The following is a 13,192-nucleotide window of genomic DNA, read 5'->3' as shown; positions in this document are numbered from 1 at the left end:
TAAAAACCAATGGAAATTTTGGTGTTGTACCATTATGTAGATATGTTTTAAGCACACCTTTAAAATTTTTAATTTATTATTATTATTTTTAAATGGAGGAACAAAAATATTTTTTTTAAATAAGCTAACGGTAAAATTTTTCTAAAAATAGCTAAAAGGTTGGTTGGTCGACCTGGCAAGGCCAATATCTCACGGGCTAACGGGCAATAACAGGCTAGACTATTCTAGCCCGGCTCGACCCGAGTAATCAGTGGGTCGAGCCGTAAACAAATACTTAAGACCGGTTGGCTCAAAAAGCCTGGCCCAAACCTGGCCCGGCCTGCCGGACTTAGCTTTTCCTCTTGGTACGACCCAGCCCAGAACTTGAAGCTGAGCTTGGCTTGAAATTCTTTTCTTTCTTTTCTGGGCTTGAAATTTGAACTTGAAGCTCAACCCAAAACCCAAACATGTAATCTTATTATTAATATTATAAGCCTAGGGTGGCCCATAGTTAGGGGTATCAAAATAAATAAGTTGCTTGGGCTCAACTTGGCTCCTCTTGGACTAAGCTAAGCCTAAATAGATTTGTGGGCTCAAATTGAATTTCGAGCCAAGCCTAAGACAGAGTCGACTCGCTCACACTCGGCTCAATTTTTTTATTAATATTTATTATATATAAGTATATCTATACACCATTAGATCTTTAAGCTCGATTTGAGTTTGGCTTAAAAATAGGCTCGATTATAAATTCCGACTCAGCTTAGGGTCAGTTGGCTCAACTCAAGCTTAGGTCAACTTGAGTCGAGCTAAGCCTGAATAACATGATTAGGCTTGAAATTAATTTCAAGTTGAGTGCTCATGCTTGACTCGTTTACACCCCTACCCATAACCCTATAGATATCTCTGATAGATTCTGGGTTTGTAAGTTACCGTAATTCAAAACTAAATATACATTTCAACTCACAAAATTATGGAAAGCCCAAATCTGAACTTAGAATTAGATTACAAGGAATATTTGGGATCCCGAAAGTATCCGCAAATACTAAATTTAAGATCTAAGTAGCGATCCGACCGTTGGAATCAGTTGCTATTTGGGAGTTTGGTAGATCAGACGTGACAAAAATGATCTATCGGAATGGATCATCAAGATGGTGCTTGAGTGGTGGATATGGTGGAGCTCAGCTATGTAAGGTGGAGGTAGAGTAATGGTGGTGTGAGGAAGGTAGTGGTGCTGCACAAAGCAGAGAAAAGGAGAGGGAAGTGGGTTGTTTCTTTGGGACAAGAGGGGCAACCAAACAAAAGGGGTAGGTAGCTCAGTAACCAGCAGCGGTTGACCTCACCTAGGTTGAAAGAGAAGGGGGAGGAGCTAGGTCAAAGAGGAAGAGGACAAGTTCATTCATTGATAATCTGACTAGGTGTGCACCACATTTGTTTTGTAGGTGGCTACATGTCTAACTCAAGTCAGTTGAGCCTCATAGGCTTAGGTCCGACTAATACAAGTCCTCTCTAGTCCACACTAATCACTTAAGCAAATGATTTGACCCATAGGGTCTAAAATGCAAAACAACAACTAATGAGCAAAACAATGCGGAAAATAAATAGATAAATATCAAGGCCTGAAATGTAAACCCCCTCCCCTTGGCGCCGAGCCCAATGCATTGTGGGTAGCCTAGGCTTGGTCAAGCTGAACCACAACAACCCACTGCGCTTCCACCACCTTGACTTCAAGGTGCAAAGTCTAGAAAGCAATCCGCCATGTCGGACTCGAGCTCCCATGTCGCCTCATTCGAGTGCCTACTGAGCCACTCAACTAGTATCTCCGTCTCAAGTCGCCTTCCGTGATGCCATCGTCATCAAGCTAAGATACAAACCGGCTGCATAATCTGGACCTCATCCACAGGCTGAGATAAATTAGCTCCTACAATCTAGCTAGGTCAAATTTGTGCTCATAGGAGTGATACATGAAAAATGGATTGAATCTACGATCCCTCTGGTAGCTCAAGTCAATATGCAACTAGTCCAACTCGCTCTAACACCTAAAAGGGTCCAAAGAATCGGTTCACCAATTTCTAGTTCTTTATGGGTCTCAAAGTAATCTGTCAGTATGGTTGAACCCACACATAGATTAGGTCGCCTTCTCTGATTTGCTATGTTTCATGCGAATTTAAGCTTGAGCCATGTCTGCAGCCTCCTCAAGGTTTGGTCTCGATTCATAAGGTCCAAATCAGCCTCCGTTCTCATCAATGATGCTACTAGGTCAAAAGTCCTCAAAATCGGCGCCAACCTCTCATACATCGCCTCAAATGGCATCATGTATGTCTATGCTACGGTTATGAGTGGTGTTATATGACCACTCTGCCCTTGGTAGAAAGTCCAACCAGCGCCTTAGTCTCTCGCCTACAAAGCATCAGAGGTATTGTTTGATCCCCCGATTGACCACCTCTGTTTGGCCATCTCTCTACAAATGATAGGCCGAACTAAGGTTTAGTCGAGTCTCCTACAATCTGAAATATTTTATCCAAAATTCATTGAGAAAGATACGGTCACAAATCAAATACATAGATTGAGGCATGCCATGCAATTTTGCCGCATCATGAACAAAAAGTTATTGATTTGATGGAGAATGGATGCGTCAAAACCAAGAAATGTGCATATTTACTCAACCTATCCACCACAACAAAAATTACTGAGTACCCACGTACTAGTGGTAGACCTTCTATGAAATCAATGGATATGTCCTCCCATATGCTATCCGGCACGGGCAAGGGTTGGAGACATCTAGCTAGCTTCAATGTATCATTCTTTGCCTGTTGACACGTTTGGCATGCTTGGATGTATGCTCTTACGTCCCTCTTTAGTCCAGATCGTGTGCAGCTCTGCGATATACACTTGTATGTCCTTAAGATGCCTTCATGGCCCACCTCTGGAGTAGCATGGAAGTGCTTTAGTAATCTGGATTATAATTCATCGCCCACCTCTGGAGTATGCATCCCAATCGATCAACAAGACGGCTTGATTCTCTAACTCGGTGTGACTCGCTAGATCATCCTCAATTTTCTATAGCAACTTGTGAGTTTCTGGATCAGCAGCACTTGCATTTTTGAGCTCATCAAGGAAAGCAAATGTGGGCGCTGATAAAGCCACAAATTCTGCGGCATCGGGTTGGCGTGATAAGGCATTTGCCGTTCAACTTTTTGTTCCATTTTTGTATTGCATCTCATAGTCATAGCCCAAAAGTTTAGTCACCTATCGTTGTTGTGTTGGGGTACGGATTCACTGTCCCACGAAGTAAGGAAGACTTCTTTGATTGGTCCGAATCACAAACTGGCGCTTTATCAAATACGGTATCCACTTTGTGACCGCATAGGGTATAGCAAGCATTTCCCTCTCATATGTCATCATTTGCTGTGATTTCTGGGACAAGGCTTTGCTTAAGAATGCTATAGATCTGCCCTCTTGCATTAGAATAGCACATATGCCCACTGCCGATGCGTCGCATTCAACAACAAAGCGTTTATAAAAGTCAAGTAAGGCTAAAACAGGTGCCGATGTCATAGCAAATTTCAGATTTTTGAATGCCGTCATTGCTTCTTCGGTCCACTCAAATGCATTCTTCCTTAGTAAAGTAGTAAGTGGAGCAACAATCTTCCCATACCCAGTGACAAATCGATGGTAGTAGCCGGTCAGCCCAACAAAACCGCGAAATGTTCGCACCGTCTTCGTTTGCGGCCAGTCGAGATACTCCACTTGTGGTCTTCCCTATAGGCACTTTGATATCTTCACTTTGAGATGGTTCAATCTTAGCAAATTCAGCACTTTGCAAAGATGTTCAATGTGATCTTTCTCAATCTTGCTATACACCAAAATATCGTAAAAAAAATACTAGCACGTACCGACACAACAGAGGTCTAAACACATTATTCATAACAACTTAAAAAGTTTCTAGAGCATTTGTGAGGTTGAACGGCATCACTCCAAACTCGTATGGTCATTTAAAGTCGAAAACACTGTTTTATGTACGTCCACCGAGTAAACTCTGATTTGGTGATAGCTGACCTTGAGATCAAGTTTGTTGAATATAGTAGCCCTTACAAGTTTCTCCAGTAGCTCCTCGATGTTTGAAATGGGATACCTGTCTTTGACCATAATAGCGTTTAATGTCCGATAGTCAACACAAAAGTGCCATGCTTTATCTTTCTTTCGTACAAACAACACCGAAGAGTATGAGCTGCGACTTGGTTGGATAATTTGTTGCTCTAGCATTTCAGCAACCATCTTTGAAATAATCTCCTTTTTGGACATGAGGGTATCAATAAGGACTCATGTTCGCCAGTTTAGACCCCGAAATGATCTCTATATAATGATCGGCTTCTCTAATTATCTAACCAGCGGCAGCGCCTTCAGTTCCTCAAATAGATTTGAAAATTTAGCAAGTAAGTCCAGCAATATAATAGGTGTAGTTGAGCTCGAGTTCGGCTCAAGTTCAGTTGATCCCATTTGAAAAAGGTAGGCCTCATCACGTGCACCAAGTAGCCCCACCATTGGTTCTAATGTCGGGGTTAGTTGGGACTTACCTCTATCAAACTACACCACTTTGTTGTTTCTCCAAAAACTCATCCACATAATCTATATCGCTGCTAGTCTATCACATGCATACTCATGCTAGAGATCATCCAAACAAAAAGTCATAATAGTATAATCATCTCCAATCATCTCTATATATCATCAGCATACTCATATCCCAAATCAGTCTAATCAAATGCATGGTAAAATATGCTCAATTGAAATTATCTCTAGATAAGGTCATATAATCATGCTAGAAGCCAAAACATGCATATACATATATATATATATATATATATATATATATATCTTAATTTAAGAAAGTCGTCTAAGGGATAAGACTACTCACCTCTGATTAGAAGACCCAACACACGCAAGGTCCACGGGATCTCAAATAAGGGGGTTCGGAGTCTGAAAATATTTAATTAACATAAAATTAGTTGTTTATCCGATTATAATCTGTTCGAGTAAAATATGATATTTTATTAGGTATAAAATTTATTAGATTTCATAGGATAAGTTTAATTGTGATAATATTAATATGCAATTACCATAATTTATATTTATTTACTAAAAATCCTAGTTTGCTAATTATAGAATAAGTAATAAGTAAATAGTAATTTATCTCCTTTTTTTAAATAACCAAAAATGACTATATATATATGATTTAATGAAAATATAATTATAAAAAAATAATTTATTAATACTTATTTTGTAATACCTATTTTTATTTAATTAATCATAAATTATATGCAAAATAGTCATTATCCTATTATACAAAAATAATATGCAAGTCGAGTATTCCATTTTATACAAACTATTAGACAATAATAATATACTAAAAATAGTTATATAAAATATAAATATAAATGTAAGATTATTATGAATGAGACTACATATTTTAATCTAATAAATAATAAATAAACTATAAATATATTTATAGGCAATATTTATAATTAAAATTAATAAATTATTATACTAAAAATACTTTGTAAAATTATATTAGTGAGTGTAAATTATCAAAATAATTACTTATCTAAATAGACTATTTTACCTAACATTATAAAATAATTATATATAAAAAAAATAATCCTCTTTGCTACAGTGCTAGGCTCGGCCTAGCACTATTTGCTTTGCAGCAAGAGGAGGAGAAGGAACTGTGAATGGAGAAGAAGAAAGAAGAAAGAAGAAAGAAGAAAGGAAAAGAAGAGAAGAGAAGAAGAAAAGAAAGGAAGGGAGGAGGAGGACTTGGCGCCAGCGGGGAGGGCACCGGCTGCTAGTGGCTAGCCAGCGGCTGGCCACTCGTCGGCGGCTCGGCTCCTGCGAGCCCGAGCCCAAGAGTGCAAGCGAGAGAAAGAGAGAGGAGGAGGAGGGAGGAGGCTCACCGCGTCAGTGGAGGCAGCGGCGGTGGCTGTAGGCCGACGTCGGTAGGGGGAAAGAGAGAGAGAGAGAGAGAGAGAGAGAGACCGAAAAAGAGAGAGAGAGAGAGAGACCGAAAAAGAGAGAGAGAGAGAGAGACCGAAAAAGAGAGAGAGAGGAAGAGAGATTTAGAGGAAGAGAGAGAGGCAGTGGGGGGTTGGCGGTGGCTGGGGCGGTGCTTGGGCCCGCCATAGCCGGAACGCTACCCATTTGCAAGGGCACGAGGCCGGCCACACTATGGCCAGCCATGTTGTGCCCATAATATATTTTGATTTTTTTATTATTTTTTCCAAATATAGGTTGTTACATTTTTCTTTCCCCCTATAAAATTTTGACCCCAAAATTTAAATCACACTGGTATTATAAGAAAATCAACATATCTAGTTTCACTATCTTCTAATCAAATCGACAATTGTCTAATCTCACTTTTTCAAATCCATAACTCATACTTCGTTTACTAACTTACTAACTCCTAACATTACACAACCCCAAGTAACTCCCATATATATAAAAAAAATTTCCTAAATCTAGGCATACTATATCCATGGACATCGATAATACTTCTGATCTGCAAGAAAGAACGTACACTGATTCTATAATATAAAAAGTGTCATGTTCTACTCCAAAATACCTCAACTTGTCCAAAACTATCACTTATTCTATTAACTGAAACCATATAACAATGTAATGCCATAAACACCTATGACAATATAATACAACCTATTTAAGAAAATTATCTCCAACTTACTGAATATATACTCCAATACCTAAACATGCTCAAACGATCATCCATCAATATTATCACTAATACTGGGTAGAACGGTAAATATATACTATGCCATGGAATGAGCAAAACACTAAATTCTAACTCCTTTTCCAAAATACATTTCTCGCTGATCCCAATTTTCACTCATAACCACTCTGCTATCATCAAATACTTGGAAATTATTCTGTTCCTAGACATTAGTAGAAATTCTCTTATCCAAAGATACAATGTTCATATACTTAAACTATTTTGCAAATTACTAATTTCTCTTATCCAAAGATATCCAAAGAGATCACACCTATCCGTATAGAACTATTAAATCACAGTTTATGTTCATAATACATTTTTCAGAATAACACACAACTCATCAGATCCAACCTATCAATGTTAATCATATTACAACATCAAATAAAATTTTAAATAACCTTCTAATTCCCTACATTATCTTCCTCTTTAACCTGCAATATTTGAATGGTTAAATTCAAACTACCTCAAGAAACATACATGATAAAATTTTATAGTGCTCTTTTTTATCAATTGTTTTCCGTATCCAAACTATGTATCCATTGATTCATATAGTTCCAATTTAATCATGATCAACTCAATTACTATTGCTACTAAAATATCCACTAAAATCTTTATTTAATGATATTCAAATGCAATGACTTTCTAGTAAATTCTGCCAAATAATCCAACCATCTTTTTAATCACTTGACAATATAGAACTCCATCCATAATATCAATCCATTTCCAAAGGCTATTAGCATATACTCAATGACATCAACGTGACATTAAGTAACTAATACAGTTCCAAGTATTTACTAATCCATCATACTCGATCTTTAAGACTACATACATACACACAATTTAGATAAATCCACAAAGGTACTATCCATGAACTAATAAGCTACTAAGATCAATCTCCTGAGTTATTTATATTATTATAATATGATCTGCTAATAAAACATCTGAAATCAACTTATTCATATGGATAACAAGACGCCCAAGAATAATAATTATCAATCTCATTAACATATCTTTTCTTTTATTTTAAATTAACACATATCCTGAATTCTGTAATTCATTACAAATCAAAAATTCACAAATTATAATAGAAGTAATCAATCCTATAATCATCATCTCTCAATCAGATATCTTTATCTTAAAACTCAAATACAAACCCATACGTCGTCACAATTATTTAAAATCAATCTCATCATTCAAAAAGCTCGCTCAATAATTTCTAATAATAATTTAACACGAAGTCAAAGGTTATATAAATGCCAATATAGCCACTTTCTATACATTATTATCTATTTATCATCTAACAGTATAATAAACATCTATCAATACACTGAATATGATTTGTCCTATGAAGTAATTAGTTCAACTTCCAAATCGATCATAATGCATAGACATATCTGTCATATACTCCATATACAATTCTATCTAAATACCTCTCTAATTGTATCATCAAGACAATATTGTAATATCCAGTTTAATATCCATGTCAAAAAAAATCATCATCACATTTCTAGTAAATAAATCACCTAAACCTGATAATCCCTCAAAAGTTTTAATATTGTATTACATCCTCCGAACAAAGTTCACCACATAAACTGAATAATTCAAAATTATTCTACAACATCATCCGTACCATATAATAATCGTAAATAAAATATAAATCTACATATTTTCGACTCAAATCTAATATCATAAAAAACACATAATCAACTTGCTATAACATTCTTATCCTCTAAATCGATGTCAAAAATAAATCGGTAAAACATCTTTCACTGTCATACAAGGTATATCAATAATGCTACCATCTTAGCAATTACTATCACCCTATATAGTTCATGTCATTCGCATTCTTTCTATCTAATCATATTCATATAATTAGAAATTTCTAAACTAAACCTACTTTCATGTCATCCAGAAATACATATATTAAGTCTCAACTACTAAAATCATTCATAATCTAATAACTATATCCATGTCATATTTCTTATGCTTATTACCCTACTTGGTAATTATCAACTTAAAAATTTAAAAGAGACGTTAATCCTCTAACAATATTGTTAGACAAACATATCCCTACGAAATCACCCATCTTGTCGATACAATCAAAATTTTATACCTACTAACACAAGTATCTTACAATCCAAAATTAATAATTATAATTCACATAAAGAATCAAAATAGTCTCTCTCCACTTGTGTCCTTTATATCATTTCCTAATCTCAAGCATATTCATGAAAAGATCAAAATCCAAAATATGCTATATTTATTCAGAATAACCTCAAATCTACTAATAATAACCCTTCTGCACATCATATGAACATGTATACATCTCCAATATTACGCTCCATAGATTATAACACATCAATATCAATATATGTCCTCTATAGTACATCAATGCATGATATAATAATATTATTATTATTTACCTGTTCATTGGTAGCTCTGATGAATTCTCAATCCACAAAGATCCTAAATTATAATTTCTATCGATATCACCAAGTATCAAAATTTTAGAACCACAACATCATAACCTAGACTTCTATCTCAACCAATTAATACCTAACTCATCGAGATCAACTACCTCTGCAACCCTAAATAAAATCGACAACTAGTGTACTTGATGGTTTGCTAGATCATCCTTAAACCTAGGCTCTAATACCACCTAAATTGTAATGCCCCCGCTCGTTACGAGAACGTGCACACCCATGCGCCCACACGGCACGCGCAATGCACGCAACAGGTCTAGCAGGGCCCGTCACGTACAGATACACTCCTGTACACATATAATCATGACATCATCAAATAAAACCTACTAACATAACCATGCTCACTTAATCCAACACCAAATAAACCTATTAATATATGAATATCTAAGTCCACAATAATTTATACTAGACCACTACATAATCTGGCAGGACCTACACAGGCCACGACAAACTATTAAGATACAACTAAAACAACTAATACACTAGTACACTATAATCTAACATGTGTTATATAAATCATCATCTATACAACGAAGTACAAATATCAAATAATAGTATAACTCAATATTTGGTTAAATTATCTTCTATACCATCTCATGTCTATAGCTCATCTCATCTTTGCTCTAAAATATCTCCTTAGGATATCTCAAGTCGCTATCACGTACTATAATATCTTGGGGAGTTAGAAAAAAATAAAGAGAGTCATGAGAGAAAAGCCTAGTAAATAGACTTTACCCCGAATCAGTGATGCCAAACAGAAAATAAATCATATACTGGATAATATAAATTAGAAAGAGTATCATGTCATGAATGAATACATAAATGTTTCTTAATAATACATAATTGAAAAGTGGATAACATGTCATAACCGATAAAAGTATAAAATTCTTGACAATGAATAACTAGATCACCATGTCATACTATCATCATAACTCTCTCTCAAATATGACACATGATGCATACCGACCATAACCATGCTATTGTACAAAATGCAACCATATATAATGTATATTGACCACTCAATAATCAGGTAATCAGATGATAATAAAATCATATGTATTTCTCAACATCTCAGTCATCAATGTCAGCTCTATACGTCATCATCATTCTAGACCACTATGCACAGTCAACACTCGGTACTCAATCTCAACATCCTACCTGTAGGCTTAAAGTATACCCTACCATATCCTAGGAGTATCTTAGTAATAATCATACACTGTCATACGCTAAGGATATATCAAAATCTATCTAGAGCTGGTACCCCACCAGTTAATAGAAATCACATGAGCGTAACTCGCCACACGCATGCCCTAGTGAACGGCAAGTGTCCGATTGTTTGTGCGCACAAACTCAACTGACCTCGAACGTAGGCCACAAGATATCGCATATCAATAACCATAATCATCACTCCAGGCGGCCCTTAACCCGATGCCTACTCGGGTACCCTCATGCTTTTTCTATCAACTTTTCTATCAATGAGATTTATACATATTCTTCTATATGATAGATCACGTGTATATATCCAGTACTATAGCAATTCATGCACATCAGGAATTTAGGTGGTAAGGAAGTCAAGAGGAAAATAATGTAATATAGTCTCCAACCATATATCTAACATATATATCTAACACATGTATATCTTTGCTAGTCTATCATATGCATACTCATGCTAGAGATCATCCAAACAAAAAGTCATAATAGTATAATCATCTCCAATCATCTCTATATATCATCAGCATACTCATATCCCAAATCAGTCTAATCAAATGAATGATAAAATATGCTCAACAGAAATCATCTCTAGATAAGGTCATATAATCATGTTAGAAGCTAAAATATGCATATACATAATTATACATATATATATATATATATCCTAATTTGAGAAAGGCGTCTAAGGGATAAGACTACTCACCTCTAATTAGAAGACCCAATACACGTATCCCTCATATCTATCAATCAACTGTCACACATCACTAGCAAGGTCCATGGGGTCTCAAATAAGGGGAGTCGGAGTCTGAAAATATTTAAGTAACAAAAAATTAGTTGTTTATCTGATTATAATCCGTTCGAGTAAAATAGGATATTTTATTAGGTATAAAATTGATTAGATTCATAGGATAAGTTTAATTGCGATAATATTAATATGTAATTATCATAATTTATATTTATTTATTAAAAATCCTAGTTTGCTAATTATAGAATAAGTAATAAGTAAATAGTAATTTATCTCCTTTTTGTAAATAACCAAAGATGATTATATATATTTGATTTAATAAAAATATAATTATAAAAAATAATATTACTAATATTTATTTTGTAATACCTACTTTTATTTAATTAATCATAAATTATGTTAGGTTTTTATTTGTTGGCAATTGTGTACAAAATATTCTAAGTGTATTTTTTATGTATATGAGATTTACACAAGTCTAGAATATCTCTGGTTTGAAGAATTGCAAGATTATTGGAGGAAACTCGTTGAGTTCACATCGCGTTCACAAACGCGTTCGAACGCGGAATCTGTGTTCACACAGACAGAGAGCCGCGTTCAGAAACGCGTTCGAACACAGAATCTGTGTTCACATAGACAGAGAGCAGCATTCACAAACGCGTTCGAACGCGGAATCTGCGTTCACACAGATAAAGAGCTGCGTTCACAAATGCGTTCGAACGCGGGTACTGCGTTCACACAGACCGAGAGCTGCGTTCACAAACACGTTCGAACGCAACCTGAATAATTCAAGTTGTCGCGTTCGAACGCACTCGGGCCCGTTCGAACGTACCTGAGATCAAGTCATGCCTTTCGAACGCACCTGGGCCGCGTTCGAACGCACCAATGAAGTTTGATAAAATTGGATTTTCGTGAGTATGGATAAGACTTGGATTTGGCTCTATCTTGGATATCATATATGAGGATTGTGATGCCCTATCTCTAGGGGGGTTGAAGAAGCATTATTGAAGGAGACTTCTTGAGGCTACATCGGTTCTTCAACTAACAAGGTTCCACTCATCATTAAAAAGTTAATCTTTCGTCTTAAGGGTTATCTAGACGAAAGATCAATCTCGAGGGTTACTGAGGTTGGACTTGAATCACGAGAAGTAGTGAATCGTGGGTTCTAGCGAGCAAGACTGAGAAGAACAAAGTCGTTTGGATCGATGGGTTGTTTTGTGAGTCAGTCTTGTAACTGCTACTATTCTAGTGATTGGTTTTGATCCGAGTTTGGATCCGTGGTTTTTTCCCGTTTGGGTTTTTCCACGTTAAAATCTTGGCGTTCATCTGTTCTTTCGTTCTTAATATTTTTACAAACTTTTACTTTAGCGAACGAGTGTTATCATTGCCTAGTATTTAGATACATACTTGTGTCTAGGGGTTTTTCAAATTATATGCAAAATAGTCATTATCCTATTATAAAAAATAATATGCAAGTCTAGTATTCTATTTTATACAAACTATTAGACAATAATAATATACTAAAAATAGTTATATAAAATATAAATATAAATGTAAGGCTATTATGAATGAGACTACATATTTTAATCTAATAAATAATAACTAAACTATAAATAAATTTATAGGCAATATTTATAATTAAAATTAATAAATTATTATACTAAAAATACTTTGTAAAATTATATTAGTCAGTGTAAATTATCAAAATAATTAATTATCTAAATAGACTAATTTACCTAACATTAGAAAATAATTATATATAAAAAAAATAATCCTCTTTGCTATAGTGCTGGGCTCGAGGAGGAACCGAGAATGGAGAAGAAGAAAGGAAGAAGAAGAAAGAAGAAAGAAGAAAGGAAAAGAAGAGAAGAGAAGAAGAAAGAAGAAAGGAAAAGAAGAGAAGAGAAGAAGAAAAGAAACGAAGGGAGGAGGACTTGGCGCTGACGGGGAGGGCACTGGCTGCTGGTGGCCAGTTAGCAGCCGGCCTCTCACCGGCAGCTC

This window comes from Typha latifolia, chromosome 2, assembly GCF_019914945.1.
Source record: "Typha latifolia isolate L0001 chromosome 2, TyphaL0001v2, whole genome shotgun sequence".
In the NCBI taxonomy this organism is placed as follows: Eukaryota; Viridiplantae; Streptophyta; class Magnoliopsida; order Poales; family Typhaceae; genus Typha; species Typha latifolia.
The sequence above is the reverse complement of the archived record's forward strand: the minus strand, read 5'-3'. Positions refer to the sequence as shown.